Source organism: Balaenoptera musculus, chromosome 16 (genome assembly GCF_009873245.2).
Source record: "Balaenoptera musculus isolate JJ_BM4_2016_0621 chromosome 16, mBalMus1.pri.v3, whole genome shotgun sequence".
Lineage (NCBI taxonomy): Eukaryota > Metazoa > Chordata > Mammalia > Artiodactyla > Balaenopteridae > Balaenoptera > Balaenoptera musculus.
In genome coordinates, this window is record NC_045800.1 from 81,419,660 (window position 1) to 81,437,962 (window position 18,303).

The 18,303-nt window shown below is 42.5% G+C and overlaps 1 protein-coding gene across 2 annotated transcripts in view; it reads right to left on the minus strand.

Moving 5' to 3' along the window:
* Positions 1–312: 312 nt before the first annotated feature.
* Positions 313–18,303, minus strand: part of MAP3K21 (mitogen-activated protein kinase kinase kinase 21) — a 91,545-nt gene continuing 73,554 nt past the window's right edge. Inside the window, exons 12-13 of one of the 2 annotated variants that reach the window (XR_005016840.1) lie at positions 17,099–17,258; positions 313–421 (exon numbers count right to left, since the gene is read on the minus strand). The gene's annotated coding sequence lies outside the window, so the exon portion shown is untranslated. Of the gene's footprint in view, positions 422–14,482; positions 14,506–17,098; positions 17,259–18,303 lie in introns of those variants that run through there. The other variant, XR_005016841.1, reaches the window with a different exon arrangement.

Genomic DNA, 18,303 nt, shown 5'->3' on the forward strand with positions numbered 1-18,303 from the left:
TGAGGATCTATGTGCGCTACTTACATTGAGTTAAATGCTGCTTCCAGAAAGATCTCATATAACAATCTAAGTTTTCAAAATATGTATATTGATGATGATGATTTCTGTAGGACAGGAGTGTGGCTAAGACCAGGAGTAGAAATGAAGACCTGCATATAAGATGCCTAAATACTTGAAAGTTAGAAGTGCTACCTTGATCTACATACCTTCATTAGACCCAGGAGGCCAGGCTCAAATTTAGAATTCTCGGACTCGTGGAATTTTGCTCTAGAAAGTGATGGCACAGGAGAGCTGGCCCCGGCCCTACTCACCTCCCTTCTCTTCCATCACCAGTTCTGTCCAGAACCAGAGGTGCCTTGCATCCTTGTGTCACTGCCCAGCTAGTTTATTTTCGGATCCACTTGTACATCAATTTCTCTGCCTAGAAGAGAAACCAAGGATACTTCATATTTACCACCCAGGAAACTCAAGGAAGAGCAAGGCATCCAAGTAATTGAGTTGAAACAGATTTCCAATAAGGCTAACGTTTGACTCTGTTTGATCTAGAGGAAATTTTCCTGCGTTCTGTTTTCTTGCCTTCAATGCAAAAAAAGGATCAGATCACTGTTACTGTCAAATTGTTTTATTATTCATCCCAAATGTGAAAAGGCTTAGATTATTGTGAGAGGTAATAAAATATGGCAGGGACAGAAGATAATGATAGTTCTTACTGTTAATTATCGTCTGTGTAACTGAACTTTAGATAAACTTATTGGGATTAAAAACAATTACTTCAGGACTCCCCTGTTGGCGCAGTGGTTAAAAATCCGCCTGCCAATGCAGGGGACACAGGTTCGAACCCTGGTCCGGGAAGATCCCACATGCCGCGGAGCAACTAAGCGCGTGCGCCACAACTACTGAGCCTGTGCTCTAGAGTCTGTGAGCCACAACTACTGAGCCCGTGTGCCACAACTACTGAATCCCACGCGCCTAGAGCCCGTGCTCTGCAGCAAGAGAAGCCACCGCAGTGAGAAGCCTGCGCACTGCAGCGAAGAGTAGCCCCCACTCGCCACAACTAGAGAAAGCCCGTGTGCAGCAACGAAGACCCAACACAGCCAAAAATAAATAAATAAATAAATAAAATTTAAAAAACCCAATAACTTCCCACCCACTTCTTGCTTCATTTACCCCAGCACTATAAAAACCTCAGTGTGATTTTTAATATTCAATGCAGTAGCTTGATATCATCTTCCTATAGCAAAAATTAAAAGCAAGCTTAAATGAAATATTTTTCTGACATATTTAGAACCAAAACATAATGCATAATTTTGTTTATACAAAGTTTGTGGCAAATCACACATAAGATAATGAAAAGAAAAGAACTAGAATGAAGATTGTACAAATAAAGAGAAAAGATAAATATGAGAGACAGAATCTGACAGACAAATGTAATTCTGGCTTTCCAAATGTGGAGAATTTGGAAAAGATTTCACGCAAGACTTTTAAGATTGACATTAATATCTGGGGAAATTTTAGAAAAAATTATTAAATTAACATATTGTGACTCACTAGAAAAAGAAATGTTGTTTCCTGGACTCTTATATGAATCCACTAAACAAGGTGCTCTAAAATAACTGCTTTTTTTCTTCTTGTTTTTTTTGCCATTAGAGTCAGGATAGATTAAAGATGTATCAAGGCTATCGTGTGACTTGATATCAAGAAACCATTTGTTAAAAAGCCTTGTGTTTTCTCTGAGGGTAAGAAATTGATAGGTAAGTGGAAGGAAGGATACACCCAGAGTATATCACTTAGATATACCCAGAGTTACAGAAACCTACCAGCAGAGACTTGGTTTAATGGCTCCTTATCAACCTGTAAGAAGTCTCTAGCAAAGTTTCTCCAGACACCTGTCTTGGTCTTATGCCTTTTACCATTTTTATTTTTGACTAAAGACACAGCAAAGTCAAGACATTTGCACATGCATTCCTGTTTGAATGAATATCTCCTGGGGTAAGTGCTATATTCCATTCAGAATCATCTTAACAAAGAGATCAAAACCAATAAAAGCATATTCAATAGGAATAAAGATTTAGTCCTGCGTTTAATATATAAAATCAAGGATACAAATACAAAATGAAGGAGATTTGTCTTGGCAGCGATACATTTTAAGACATCTGGGGACTTCCCTGGTGGCACAGTGGTTAAGAATCCACCTGCCAATTCACGGGACATGAATTCGAGCCCTGGTCCTGGAAGATCCCACATGCCATGGGGCAACTAAGCCCTCGAGCCACAACTACTGAAGCCCGTGTGCCACAACTACTGAAGCCCACGCGCCTAGAGCCTATGCTCCACAACAAGAGAAGCCACCACAATGAGAAACCCGCGCACCACAACGAAGAGTGGCCCCCGCTCGCCGCAACTAGAGAAAGCCCCCGTGCAGCAACGAAGACCCAATGCAGCCAAAAGTAAATAATAAATTTATTTTAAAGAATTAAAAGAAATCTGACACTTGTTGACCACAATTTTAAAATGAGTTTAAAATTTATGAGGCAGTTATTCTCCCTCTCTCCCCGCAAAAAGGTAACGTTATTTTGGTCTGTGTCCAAGGGACAGAAAGTAAGATTATAGATCAGTATAATCTTAAGCACAATATAAACTGTAAGCTTCCTGAATGCTCCCTGTGAGCACCGGAGCTTACAGTTCAACAGGCGTAAGGATGGGGTGGAATCCTTTATCCTAAATACAGCTGTGCTTCTTATTGTATAATTTTCGAATTAAAGTCATCGTGACCAGGTAGGACTTCATCAGTGGTTCTCTTAAGAACTCAATTTCAAGGTCTCTTTATTATTTTTTTCATTTTTACTGTCACTGTGTCCTTGTGATTTCCACAATTTTACAATGAACTGCTCTAATGTAGTTTACCGAGCATTATGTATCACATCTACTCTAGTCTTAGTCGATATGTTTTGGTAAATTCACAATAAAATGCACTTAAAAGCTTGATTGCTATATAATATAAATATATGATATACAAAAATATAATTTAAATATAAAATAATATTAAAAATTCTAGAATTATGTAAGAGGGAGTGAAAAAGGATAATCTGTATCAGAAACCAAGATTAAGCGTATTTCACTCTATTCATTTTCTCCGGGTTTCCTAACAACCATGGCAAAAGGAAAATCCATAGATTGTATAGACGCTATTATCATTTTAATGAGCACATTAATTTTTCAGGATAGAGTGACATTTTAATTTTTGGCACTGAACTCAAAAGAGGAATAAATCGCATTAATTTTATTTAAAAGTTTTAAACAATATAAAGGATCATGTGTTTTTATTAGCATGTAATTGACATATATATATATATTAGTTTCAGGTGTACAGCGTAATGATTTGATATCAGTAACTATTGTGGAATGATCATCACAGTAAGTCTTGTTACCATCCACCACCATCCATAGTTACGAAATATTTTTCTTCTGTTGAGAACTTTTAAGACCTACTCTCTCAGCAACTTTCAAATACACGATACAGTGTTATTCACTACAGTCACCCTGCTGTACGTTACGTCCCCAGGACTGACTGACTTTGTAGTTGGAAGTGTGTACGTTTTGACTCCCTTTATCCATTTCAGCCCACTGGCTGCCTCCAACTCTGCAACCCCCATTCTGTTCTTTGTATCTATGAGTTTGTTGTTCTTCGTTTTCTTGGATTCCACCTAAAAGTGAGATCATACGGTGTTTGTCTCTCTGTCTAACTTATTTCACTTGCCATAATGCCTTCAAGGTCTATCCATGTTTTCCCAAATGGTAGGATTTTTTTACAAATGGCGATGTCTTTTTGAAATGAACTTCACTCACTGCAATCAGCCTGGGCCACTTTATTAGCTGTTGGTGCATGAGGAAGCGCTCTACATTTAGCAGTGCTAAATTCTGGATACAGTTCCCTTTGCTGCTTTATATTCTCTCCCCGAAGAGCATGTATCCTCTTTACCATTATTTTTGGTCTAACGATCCATTTTAATTTGGGGATCTTCTTGGAAATTTTATTTTAGAAGGCTGAAGAGGTATTCCATTTAAAAGTTTTATTGTTTTTGTGGTGTGCCTAAAGAATAAGAAACTTATATCAGGGAAAATAAACCTCTCTTTTTTGCTCCCTTACTTCTGGGCACTTTGGGATTTAAAGGCCACTTTGATCTTCCTGCCATGACCATCACCATCATTTTTATGTTCAGCTCGGTGTTTCCCTCTCTGTTTAGGAAGGCATGTTGCCTGGGTATAAGAACTTAATCTTTTTGGTTTTATCCTGAAACCTTCCCTTTTTCATCCAGATTCATTTTCCTAACTGGCTGGGGAAAGCCACAGGCTCTGTCCTTGAGAAACACAGGGCCATATGCTGTGCATCTGCTCACAGGAAGGGGGAGTGAGCGCCACCCTCGGGGGCTGGGATTCTGGCACCAAGCAGTAGCCAAGAGAAGGCCACCTGCTATGCGAGGAAAAGCTCTGTCTCCGTAAAGACTTCAGGGGAAGATCCTGGTAACTGCCTAGTTGGGAGTTGTCCTTGGAGGGAAGGTCATCGGAAATTCTCACTTGCATCTGAAACTGATCAGTATTCTTTCTGCAGTGTCACCTCCCACCATCAAATGAGGCCACAAGTTCACGCGTGACCCTGTTTCCTGAAATGTAATCGCTACTGATCTGTAAGTGATGCTTTTGCAACCATGAAAGAGAGCGATGAAATACACAAATGATTGCTTATTCATTTCACATGCTCTTCGCGCCCTAAATATTGAAACCTTGTTTATTGAATGCCTAGCATAGACTAGTTTCCTGCTACATGGTTGTTTCCTTGGACACTTTATCCCCACAACTGTTGCAATATATCAAGAAAGGCCAACCTGACATGGTTTGAGCAACTTTTCTCATTTCCCTCTCTGGAATATCAGAGCCCTGGCAGTTGGAAGCAACAGAAAGAAGCTAAGCAATTACGAGTACAAAATACCTCCCAAGGATGGCTTCATTTAAATTTTCCCCTAAGAAAGTCCATTTTGATTGCTGATAATGTTATAATATGTTACAGTTGAAAGAATCAACAAAGTGTCCTTTTCCTTCTGGAGTCTAAAGTATATTGAGATTTTTCAAGTCAGAGCACACTGTGGGATCTTAAAAGTAAGTCATTAGCCTTGTACTGGCTCACTTAATCAGACTGCCTACTCCTAGATTGTAGTCTTCAACTGAATAGGAAATGAAACTTGGCACCTTCAACAAAAAGAACACCATCAATAACTCATTTGTGTGCCAGGCACTGAAATCAATATTTGCTTGCTAGATTCTTTCAGTCCACTGAAAATTATACCTATTTATCCTCTGTTTTCTTATTTCTCCTTCAATTTGATACAAGCTTTTGGAAGAATTAAAATAGCTAGTTTTCTTGCAGTTTCTACTATGTCATCACTAAGAGAAGCTGAACCACATGCACAGAGCAGAACCACAGCGTGGTAGGTCAATCCAAACAGCATGTCAGTCCTTAATCTCCGATAAAGTCATATGTACTTGCTTTGGTTACAATGTCATCTTCTTGACCCTTCTGGGAAAATTTTAGTTAAGCAATGAACGGTTTATCTAGGATACCTACCATACTATCCAATCTCTAAGAGGATTGCTCAAAAGGAAGGACAAAAGTAAATCTTCATCTGTTTGTTTTTTGTGTTTTTTTTTTTAATTATTTATTTTTGGCTGTGTTGGGTCTTCGCTTCTGTGCGAGGGCTCTCTCCAGCCGCGGCAAGCGGGGGCCACTCCCCATCGCGGTGCACGGGCCTCTCACCATCGCGGCCCCTCCTGTTGCGGAGCACAGGCTCCAGACGCACAGGCTCAGTAGTTGTGGCTCATGGGCCCAGCCGCCCCGCGGCACGTGGGATCCTCCCAGACCAGGGCTCGAACCCGCGCCCCCTGCACCGGCAGGCAGACCCTCAACCACTGCGCCACCAGGGAAGCCCCTTCATCTGTTTAATCCCCCAGTTCCAAGCATATAGTGACTTGAAAAGAAACATTTGCGCTTATGCACGCATGCACGTGCACACACACACACACACACACACATTCTTCAAGGCTTTGTGGCTGGCTGATTGGAGGCTTAGCTCTGCTGCTATAAACAACCTCCTTGCTAATCACTGTCTCCGTGGTATCCATGTGCAAAAGGTTTTGTTTGCAACTGGGAAGAAGGAAGAGTTTAGTGAGCAGCAAATCTCAGGGAGGGGGAGAGGAAAGAGGACGATGCAGGAGCCAAGATCCATATCACCTGCTGGCCTCTCCCTTTGCACCGAGCTTCAGAAACTATAATCAGGAAGGATGAGCCACAAAGGTAAGCCAACTGGAGATTTTTGGAAATTTTCATAAAACAGTTACAAAGATTGAGGGAGCTGTTTTTTATATAGTTTATTGAAGACTGTGGGCATACACAGAGATGCTTGGGGGTCTATGTAACATAAAGTATGGCACTGAGGTGGCATTTCTCCCTACACAGAAGCCAGAAGAGGTCTGGCACCCCAAGGGCTGGCCATTTGGCAAGCACCGTGAGATCATTTTCGTGGCCTCTTATCATTGAAACCATGCAGAGGGGCTGTGGTGAGTGGAGAGAGAAAGAGAGAGAGAAGCGATTGATTTTGTATAAGGAACTGGCTCACACAATTATGGAGGCTGACAAGTCCCGAGACCTACAGTTGGCAAGCTGGAGGCCCAGGAGAGCCGATGGTGTAAGTTCCATTCTGAACGTTGGCAGGCTTGAGACCCAGGAAAGGCCAGCGTTTCAGTTCTAGTTGGAAGGCAGGAAAAAAAACCCTGATGTTCAGATGTCCCAGCTTGAAGGCAGTCAGGCAGGAGAACTTCACTCTTACTCGTGGAGGGTCAGCCCTTTTGTTCTATTCAGGCCTTCAACTGATTGGATGAGGCCCACCCACATTAGGGAGGGCAGTCTGCTTTACTGTCTACCCATTCAAATGTTAATCTTATCAAAAAACAGGATCACAGACACACCCAGAATAATGTTTGATCAAATGTCTGAATGCCTCCTGGCCCAGTCACGTTGACAGATAAAATTAACCATCACACTGCTTATAGAAAGTTACGGGTCAAGAGGTCTTTTTATGTCTTTAACAGTGTCAGTCTCGTTTCCTCTAGGCTGGCAGGGTTTTTGCCAATACAGATATCTCAGAATGTGGGTTCTCTATGAAAGTAATTTCAGTAAACTTGCATGTGGCAAAAGGCACAGCCATATACCTTTCAAGATATGCCTCTTTCTAGCCTTAATTATGGGTACGTTTGAGATATCAGGCTTCTGTGGAACCATGCCCATAATCTTTCTAACAGCCCTTCTGTCCAGCTGAAGGGACCTATAGATGCCATCTTAATCCTTTCAGATGTCTTAACTAAGAGTGTTTCAGGCAGACCCTTGATGTCTTTTTACTCCAAGGCTGTGCCATATTAGTAGGAAGAAATAGTAGATTTTGTCTTTGCCCTGAGGCTGTTATAATGACCCCAAGCCTTGACTTTGTGAGAAATTTCTCATTTTGTAACTCTGCCCCACAATTTCTGGACTCCCTAAAATTCTTCTCCGTTGTGTTTGCAACTAACCAGTTCTTCCCTGAACATTTTCCTCTTACCTATGGTACTTTACCATGTGCGCCTAGGAGCAACCAAGTCCTGTTCCGATATTCTTCCTTCAAACTTCCTCACCCAAGACTAAAAGTTCCATAGGTACATTTTCTTTTTTCCAAATTTCCACCAAGTACAGTTGTATCAAATGCTTTCCCACAATGTAATGGGCATTACCATTTATTCAGCCTCCTGGAACCATTTCCTCTGTTTCTGCCACTCACTACCAAAGCTCATTCCACAAAATTTTAGGTTCATGTTATGGCAACACCCCAATTTTGGTATGAGTTGGCAATTACCACAATAAGGATGCATTAAGAAAAATCTCAAAACTCACTGGCTGAAAAAACAATAATTTGTTTTTATAGTTCCAGGTCTGCGGGTTGGCTGCAACTCTGCTGATCTTGGCGGGACTCCAGGCTCCAGGTTCCAAGGATTCATGTCGGCTTCATGCAGCTCTCATCAGTCTCAGACTAACAGCTAGCCAGGGTGTGTGGTCTGTTTTATTGTCTCATTCTCAGACCCAGGCTGAGGGCAGGTGGGTACTTGGGGCATATTCTGCTCATGGCGGGTCAACCACAGTGCAGGAATGCCAGCCCAAAGGCACAACCATATTCTAACCCTCTGTTTGAGCCATGTTCACTAACATCTCATTGACCAAAGCAAGTCATATGGCAAAACTCAAAGTTCAGGAACAGAGAAGTGCACTCTGCTAACCTGGAAGCCAGGGTGAGTTTGCCAATGGATAATATTACTACAGGTAACTGGAAAGCTGGGACTAATAATTCAATCTACCTCAGTGCTAAAGAGATTTCCTCTGTGTGTGTGAGTCTCTCTCTCTGTGTCTGCCTGTCTTTCTCTGTCTCTCTCTGTCTTTGGAAATATTAGGAACTTACAGGTCCTGGACTACTGAATTTCAGCTTCCAGGGTTCCTGAGATATCCCTGTCATTTTGCTTTGCTTAAAGTGTGATTATTCTAGACCAACTTAACTTTCGTCAATGCATCACCGGTGTTTTCTCTTCTGCCATATATGTACCTTTTGCAATATATGTGAACCAAAGCCAATGAGTTTAATTCTATAATATTAGAAAATAACTTTTCTTTTTTAATGATTTTTTTTTTTTTTTGGCTACACCATGCAGCATGTGGAATCTTAGTTCCCTGACCAGGGTTTGAACCCGTGCCCCCTGCATTGGGAGCGTGGAGTCTTAACCACTGGACCACCAGGGAAGTCCCAACTTTTCTTTTTTATTGAAGTATAGTTGATTTACAATGTTGTGCTAGTTTCTGGTGTACAGCAAAGTGATTCAGTTATATATATATATTCTTTATATTCTTTTCCATTATGGTTTATTACAGGATACTGAATATAGTTCTCAGTGCTATACAGTAGGACCTTGTTGTTTATCTATTTTATATATAATACTTTGTACCTGTTAATCCCAAACTCCTAATTTATCCTTTCCCACCTTCCCCCATTGGTAACCATAAGTTTGTCTTCTGTGTTTGTGAGTCTATTTCTGTTTTGTTCATTTGTATCTTATTTAAATTCCACATATAAGTGATATCATATGATATCTGTCTTTCTCTTTCTGACTTACTTCATTTAATATGATAATCTCTAGGTTCATCCATGTTGCTGCAAATGGCATTATTCTTTTTTTATGGCTAATATTCCATGGTATATATGTACCACATCTCCTTTATCCATTCATGTGTCAGTGGACATTTAGGTTGCTTTCATGACTTGGCTGTTGTAAATAGTGCTGCAGTGAACACTGGGGTGCATGTATCTTTTCAAATTATAGTTTTCTCCTGATATATGCCCAGGATTGGGATTGCTGGATCATACGGTAATTCTATTTTTAGTTTTTTAAGGAACATCCATACTGTTCTCCATAGTGGCTGCACCAATATATATTCCCACCAACAGACTAGGAGGGCTCCCTTTTTTCCACACCCTCTCTAGCATTCATTATTTGTAGACTTTTTGTTGCTGGCCATTCTGACCGGTGTGAGATGATACCTCACTGTAGTTTTGATTTGCATTTCTCTAATAATTAGCGATATTGAGCACTTTTCATGTGCCTATTTTAGCCACCAAAATTCTAAACAAGTTACAAGTCGCCTTTTTCACCCTGCCAGCACTCATGTTCGTTCCCCAGCCATCGTGTTCCACAGCCTTTCCCAGATGGATCCACAAGTTTCTCTCCAAGGGTCTCAGACCATCCTAACTTCTGAGTCATCTGGGTCCATCCTGTGGGATTTGGAATGATGTCACTCTCACAGACTGGGAACACTGTGGCTCCATTCCACCTGCTGGGATCCTGAGAACCAGGCTTCTGTGTCCCCAGCAACTGATTCCTCTTAGTCACAGCTGTGCCTGCCTCTGCTTCTCTCCATCCAAGATGGCGTAGACTGGGGGGGACCGGGACAGAGGGTACTAACTGAAAGGGACACAAGGGAACCTTCTAGGGTGACAGATATGTCCTGGCGTCACAGGCATATCCTATGTAAAAGTCATTAAGCTGGACACTTAAGATACGTTTTATTACATGTAATTTATTCCTTAATAAAGTACTGGAAAAAAAAAAAAGAAAATGAAACAAACCGAAAATCTGCATTATTAATTTCATGAAAAGTAAAAAGTTATATTAAAAAAGAAAATGTAGGGCTTCCCTGGTGGCGGAGTGGTTGAGAATCTGCCTGCCAATGCAGGGGACACGGGTTCGAGCCCTGGTCTGGGAAGATCCCACATGCCGCGGAGCAACTAGGCCCGTGAGCCACAATTACTGAGCCTGCGCGTCTGGAGCCTGTGCTCCGCAACAAGAGAGGCCGCGATAGTGAGAGGCCCGTGCATCGCGATGAAGAGTGGCCCCCGCTTGCCGCAACTGGAGAAAGCCCTCGCACAGAAACGAAGACCCAACACAGCCATAAATAAATAAATAAATAAATTAAAAAAAAAAAAAGAAAATGTAATCATAGGACACTCCCCGTCATCTGGACCTAGCTTGGCTGTGAACAATAATTACACAGTTGTAATAATGGATAAATACATGATATATGGATTCAACCAAAAATCTATATTGGCAGGATGGGCAGAAGGGCAGTGTTTGTGTGTAGCAGAGGACTGGGGGTGAGCAAAGAGAGCTGAATCCTAGTATTTTGTAGTAGGAAGTCAATAGATAATGTCTAAAATCAAATAAATGAATAAACAAGAAAAACAAAACAGAACAAAATGGCCTGGACTTGGAGGCTCCCTTACCCACCTGCTCACATTCTACTTGGTTCTATGCAGGTGCCCTTCTACGCATCCTTTTCCTCCTTGGCTGGGTTAGTACCTCATCTTGATATATGAAGTTTTTGACTGGGGCCCCGCTGGCCAGGCTCATTTCCCACCACTTTCCCTCACCAGAGCAGAGGTCCCCTAACCAGCTGCCAGGGATATTTTGCCACAAGCAGACGGACCTAAAAGGATCAAAACTGATATTTATCTGTATCTCAAATATTGGACCCAACAGATTTCCTGACTGTTCTTGAAATTCCCCACACCTACTTCACCCCTGCCCTCTGGGTGGCCGGCCTTCCAGCTCCGCCAGTTTCTCTTTGACAGATCTTGTTTTTCAAGTCCAGTAGGTCCCAAATGGTTGACTCATTGCTTAACAAAGTCATTATTTACCCCGTGAAGGCCATAGTTCTGCTTTCAGCACTTCCTGTCATTTTTTTAGAAATGTATTGAATGTCTTAGGCTGTTCTAGCAAAGGATTTTGGATTTTCTAAACATAAGGGGTTTGATGTCCCTTCTCCCTGGAAAATAGCGAACTGTGGCCCTAGAGCATTCAGGAATAATCTTATAAACGTAGCCTGTGTTATTGGGGTAAATAGTGCTGACTAACATCACTATGGGAATGAAGACAGGCACAGTGGTAAGTGTGGACCCCCGTGGAGGGGAATGATGACGGGAAGGGGAGGAAAACAGGGTATTCCTTGGGTGCGATTCAAATGTTATTTTGTGTCCAGAGGGCAAGTGTAGCAGGTGGAATGTTAATAAAGCTCAGAACTCCTGTGGTTTCCATTCTTTGATGAGTGGGATGAGAACAAAAACATTAGCCAATTATATTTTCCCTACTGAGTTCAGCACAGCAACGAATCTACGTAGTATGGGGCCTGCAGTTCGCATCATAAAGAGATGCGGGACATCTCTTTAAGAAAACACTTACCAAATTAATGTGGCTTCCCTGGTAGCGCAGTGGTTAAGAATCCGCCTGCCAATGCAGGGGACACGGGTTCGAGCCCTGGTCCGGGAAGATCCCACATGCCGCGGAGTAACTAAGCCCCTGTGCCACAACTACTGAGCCCACGTGCCACAACTACTGAAGCCTGTGCACCTAGAGCCCGTGCTCTGCAACAAGAGAAGCCACCACAATAAGAAGCCCACGCACCGCAACAAAGAGTAGCCCCTGCTTGCCGCAACTAGAGAAAGCCCAGCAACAAAGACCCAGTGCAGCCAAAATAAATAAACAAATAAAATGAATTAAAAAATTTTTAAACAACAAAATTAGTTTGAAAGCAGACAAATTCACTGAGTTGTCACAAAATCACTCAGAGGCCACACGAGTTATCAGTGCTTGAACTAGTGGTTGGAAACATGCATTTTCAACCAATTTATTTTGGGCCCATTTACCTTGCTCCAAAGATAAAATTAAAATTCCTAAAAACATTACCAGAGGCACACCAAGACACATCTGAAACAAGACGATGCCGCAAGAAGCAAAATACTCCGTGATGAATCTCCCCCAAATTATCAATAAGCCCCTAGAAAATTCCAAAATTTGAACAAAGCTACTAAAGCATAAATTATTTGAGGAAAACAGCATAAAAGTTATAAAGGAGTAAAAAATGAATGACTGAAAATATTTCTTTTTACCAATTAATCATTTTGGGTTTTATTATTTATTTTGGTTTTTTTTTTTTCTTTAAGTAAATTCTGTTCTCTGTCCAGTGTTCATTGAGGAGAAAGGAAGAAATGGCAGAAGCAGAATGGAGAGTTCGAGAGAGGGACAGAGATAGGGGTTGGGGGAGAGACAGAGAGAGAAGAGGAAACGCAAAAGGCCGAAGAAAGATGTATACAATTTGGAAAGTGAAGCAAAATTTATGAGAAATTCCACACACATACCGACATGCACACACAAACTTATTTGATAATAGAAGCCAGGTCTCATGGGGCTACAGATGGATTTTATTTTTTTTAATAAATGTATTTATTTATTTATTTTTGGCTGCTTTGCATCTTCGTTGCTGCGCACAGGCTTCAATAGTTGTGGTGTGCGGGCTCTAGAGCGCAAGCTCAGTAGTTGTGGCGCACGGGCTTAGTCACTCTGAGGCATGTACGATCTTCCCAGACCAGGGCTCGAACCCGTGTCCCCTGCATTGGCAGGCAGATTCTTAACCACTGTGCCACCAGGGAAGTCCCACAGATGGATTTTTCTTTCCATTTTTCACCTGGCATTTAATGGAAACAGCTGTCTGGCCTGCTGGCAGACGCCCTCCTGGCACCTGTCCCACGAAGTTCCTGGGCATGAATTGTTCTCACACAACACAGGCCCAGGGCAGTCGGGGGGGCAGCTGCTGACCCCAGCGTGTCCGGCCGTGAAATTGAACAACCAGGAAACTGAACAACCAGAAGCTCGCTGCTGCCCCAGGAGAGCTAGGATTTACTCCTGAAGGTGTCTTCTTGCCCCGCTTTACACACCGCAACTTCCACTGTTAAAAGGACGCTTGCAGAGCACAAATGACAGTGGCGGGACCACATTTCTATCTCCTAGCATTTTACAAATAGACTCAGAACTGGCAAAGGGGACTCTGTAAAACACGTGGGGTGGCTGTCCGGATCCCTCTTATCACTGCTGGCCTGGAGGTGGTTCTGCCCTGCAATTTGGAGCTCGAAGGCCTGTTGTGAGTCTGTTGCAGGGATGCAGGTGGAAGACCAGGAAGGCCTCAGCTGCGGCAGCAGCTCTGGGGAGATTCAAAACACATGAAGCGCGAAAAACTAGCAGAGCTTGTGACAGAAACCAGGTGACAAACTGAAAAAGCTGTTTAAATATTTAGCTTCTCAGATATCTATTGCTGGATGACAAGCCACAGAAAACGGTTTGAAGATGAAGGAACTTGCTGACTTGATACAGATGCTATAAAGAAAGCCCATTTTACAGAAACAGACTCACAGGCATAGAAAACAAGCTTATGGTTACCAAAGTGGGAAGGCGGGGAGGGATAAATTAGGAGTTTGGGATTAGCAGGTACAAACCACTATATATAAAATAGATAAACAACAAGGTCCTATTGTATAGTACAGGGACTATATTCAATACCCTGTAATAAACCATAATGGAGAAGAATATGAAAGAGAATACATACATATATGTATAACTGAATCACTTTTTCTATGCCAGAAATGAACACAACATTGTAAATCAAGTATACCTCAAAAAAAAAAAAAGAAAAGAAAGCCTGTTTTTTGTTTTTGTTCTTTTAATAAATTTATTTATTTATTTATTTTTGGCTGTGTTGGGTCTTCGTTGCTGCGCGCTGGCTTTCTTTAGTTGCCGCAAGCGGGGGCTACTCTTTGTTGCAGTGCGTGGGCTTCTCATTGAGGTGGCTTCTCGTTGGGGAGCACTGGCTCTAGGTGCATGGGCTCCAGTAGTTGTGGCACGTGGGCTCTAGAGCGCAGGCTCAGTAGTTGTGGTGCACGGGCTTAGTTGCTCCGCAGCATGTGGGATCTTAGTTCCCCGACCAGGGCTTGAACCCGTGTCCCCTGCATTGGCAGGTGGATTCTTAACCACTGCACCACAAGGGAAGTCCAAGAAAGCCTGTTTTAAAACACCCACTAAATAATGAGCCATTCCATAGATCAAGAGTCCTTATAGCCTTTAAGATTTTGTTGTTACAATGTTTTAAAAAAAATGATGCCACCCTTTTCTGAGGATGAAGTTTAAAGGGACATAGGGAGATTTTGAAAGTTTCATACAGTTAAAAGAGAAGACCAAAAAATTCAAAGCATGATGAGTTCAAAGCAAAGGCATTTAGATTAGAGTCAAGAAATAAGGGAATTCTCCCCTGCATTTATTTAGCAGCACAGGAAATAAGCTGGTTAAGTGAAATCTGCAGTTAATGGAAATATAACCCTTTAAGTACTTATTAAAACATTTCTAATCACTTCAGGCAAAATATTTTTAAAACCCAGCCCTTGAATAGTTAGATGAGGTATAGTAATCATAATTAACCAATTATTATTTATTATAATAATTCATTAATGCTATTAATTAATTAATTAATTTTGATTACTACTGAGTCAGGACCATGGGGGTGGTAATCAACTGGTCCTGTGGCCGTGACACTGGGATGTCCCAGGGCCAGCAAAGAGTGGGCAGTGGTTTACCGCTTAGGTATATGTGCCTAATTGTGCAGTTTTATGTACCTTTTCTTATGTGGTCTTGTAGAAACCACAATAGCAAAAACTAAGTACTATCTTCACTTTGAGTCAAATAATACGATCATGAAATAGTCTATGTGCCAGCACACAAGCTAATTAAATTGAAGGAAACTTGTGTATTAGGTAAACGGGCAAAGAGGGACTCACTTCAATAAAAACATGGCGGTCTCTTCTGTTGAGGGAAATGCATGGGCCTTTCAAAAAAATTCTTGGGGGTGATTATTTTATTGCTCAGATGTCTCCCCCGCCTCCTTCCCTTTATTTATAATAAATAAATAATATTTATTTATTTCATTTTTTTCATTTGGGCTTCAGAGAGAGAACAGGTCTCCTGAAGACTGAGGCCTAGACCCTACGTGGTGCTCCTCTATCCTCTCTCTGAAATTAAGGTAAATTACAGTATAAGCCACTTCTCTTTCTATCCTGCTCACTTGAGCCGCAAGAAGGAGACAAACAGTGCATGAGTCTCATCCCGAGATGGAGGAAGGAAGGCATCACCACTTGAGGGGCTTCGCCATGGACGTGGTATTAACTGGCAAAATTGGGAACAGAATTCAGTCAGATATTTGAAAGAACATTTGCAAAAGAAGGTGATAAAAACAATTTCTCAGTGTATCTGTGGAAATGATTTCTTTAAAAATTGCATTGGCCATCTGTATTTAGATGAATTGGTCTCAATGTAATAGTTATAAATGGCAATACTTAGTATGCTAATATTATATGGATCATGAAAAAACATTTTCTCTGAGATAATAAATAAATAAATAAATATAAAAACAGTTTCTCTTTTTCCACCAAGAGCTCTATCCCCTGGGTCTATATTCCTCTGGGACACCAACAGGAGCAGGACCCAATTCACTAGCTCCACTCGGCATGAGTTCCTCGTCCTCCGGTTGGCCGGACCTTGCCTTCCCCAGCAGGAGGTGGATTCTCGGCCTGTCTCACTGGCCTGTCTCGCTGTCTCGCTGTCTCGCTGTTCTGACTTCACCCACGTCATCAGCCTTCTCATCCCCAGCAGGCTTCCCACTGCCGTCCCTCAACAGTCGGAACGTCCACTGGTCACACAAATGTGAGTGTTTTGGTTCCTTCATAATCACCTCTCAGATGAATTAATAAATTGGCTTTCCGCCTTTCCGATCAATCTTTTGAGCTTAGTTAACATATACCTGCTTCTAAGAGACAAGTGGCGAAATTAAATTTCCAGGCCTGCGGGCGGAAGGCAGGGCCTGGCAGAGCTGCCGAGGTGTGGAGGGCCTCCGTGTGAGGTCTATGGGGAAACACCAGGCGGTCCTTGAGACAACGCTTCAAGGACAGATGCAGGAGGGCAGTTTAAATTTTTCTGCATGCTTATGCTTTCTGTGTACAAGTGCACATTGTTCCATCCGCAGTGCAAATCCCCCACAGGCAGTAATCAGCCCTAATGGATCTTGTAGATCTTTGCACAATGCTGAGTGCAAAATATGAGCTTAAATTCTCACTGAGGGGGAAGTAGTGTTCACTGGAGACCAAAATTTTGTGTTTCTAGTTGTTCTGACCCAAGAAATGCAATGTTCATGTGGCCTGGTAGATGCAGACAACAACAAAGAGGGGCTTTGGTCTGTGGCTTTGGTGGCTTTGGTCCTCCATCAACACCAGCCTTTATGGAGCACTTCCTGTGTGCTCAGCTCAGAGTTAATCTCAGTTAAGTGGCAGAAGATAGAGCAGGCAGAGCTGGGATGCGGGTGATGGGCTGATAAGGGGAGCTGAGCTTAGAAGGCAGTAACCACTGGCCAGTTCTGTAGCAACCAGACAGAAGCATCACACGGTCAAGGGTAATACAGGAAGAAAGATACCCACGGCTTTTTTGTTCTTGTTGTTCTCTCAGTTTGGGAACTCCACTTATGTGTGTATTTTTAAAAAGTTGAATAACATGTGATTACCACGCACACATTAAACAATAGGAAACGTCTAACCACAATCGCTGCGCTCACCTGTCTCCTGTGAATTTCCTCCCTCGTCAGGACAAAGATACCTGGTCGTTCTTCTAATGGCAGCGCGGCATTCAGGGGGGTTGGGGTCCTTGGCTGTAGGCACAGCGGACTCTCCAGTCCGGAGCTCTGCTTCCCCTTCCTTTATCGTTGATCATGCTGCCTGAATGTAGGAATATCACAGGGTTAGAGGCCCACGTGGGCTGATAGGCAACCGAGGCTTTGGCTGTAGGTTTTGTTACCCCCAAACCTGGGTTCGCCTCTTGCTGGGTGTCAAGCCAAAACACACAACCAAGCCAAAGATCGGGAGAATGAAGGATTGATTACTTGCAGCACGAAAAGAGAACACGGGGGATCTTATCTAAGGCAGTGTCTCCCCCCCAACAGCAAAATTGGGGAAGTTGTAAGCTAAGGGTCCGTGCATATTCATGAAGGGGCTGAGGCCTAGACGGAGTCCAAGCTTTAGCTGATTGAAGTCACCAGGGTCAGAAAAGGTCAAGATCATCACCCCTTAGGTTCCAGTTGATCCAGTGGTTGAGCTTCAGGCTAATCTTTACCATTGAAACAAGACTGTGTGTCTTTACACCTGCTATATTATCTTTGCTATTGTTACTGCTCTTGCCTGGTAATAGTCTTTTGTTCCAACATTCTTTTGTTTCCTTAAGATCATTAATTACCGAGACCTGTTCAAGGGCAAGCATTGTGGCCAGGCTTAGATCACAAAATGGCTTAGGCCCCAAATGGCTTCTCTTATGTCAAGAAAGCCATGTCGGGTTCCTTTTCTCCAGGGACCCCCTACCCTGTCTGCTCAGAGTTATGAGTTCAAGGGTGGCCTGCCGGCCCAGAAGCCTGGGTCATGGTGTGCTGTTTCCAGCTGACAGGGGCAACCGTATGCCCTTGGTGACTGCAGATCAATGAACTCATGGTTCAGGGACCTTGTTATTCTCACTTTTTACTTGTTTCCTACTTCCAGTTGTTTTTCTTAGTTTGGCCCCTGCTCCCCACAGGCCCTGTGAACTCCTTCCCAAATCCTAAGGCTCAATGGCCAACGGAGGAGAGTTTTATTTTTTGAGTGGGCAGCTGGTCTAGCCTCCGCCTAAAACTGATTTTGAAATCCTCCCAGGGTTGGGGGTCTGAGTAATCTAAACACAAAGTGAGACAGAAGGTTTTATCTTAATCCATTTTCAGTAAGTGCATTATTAAATATT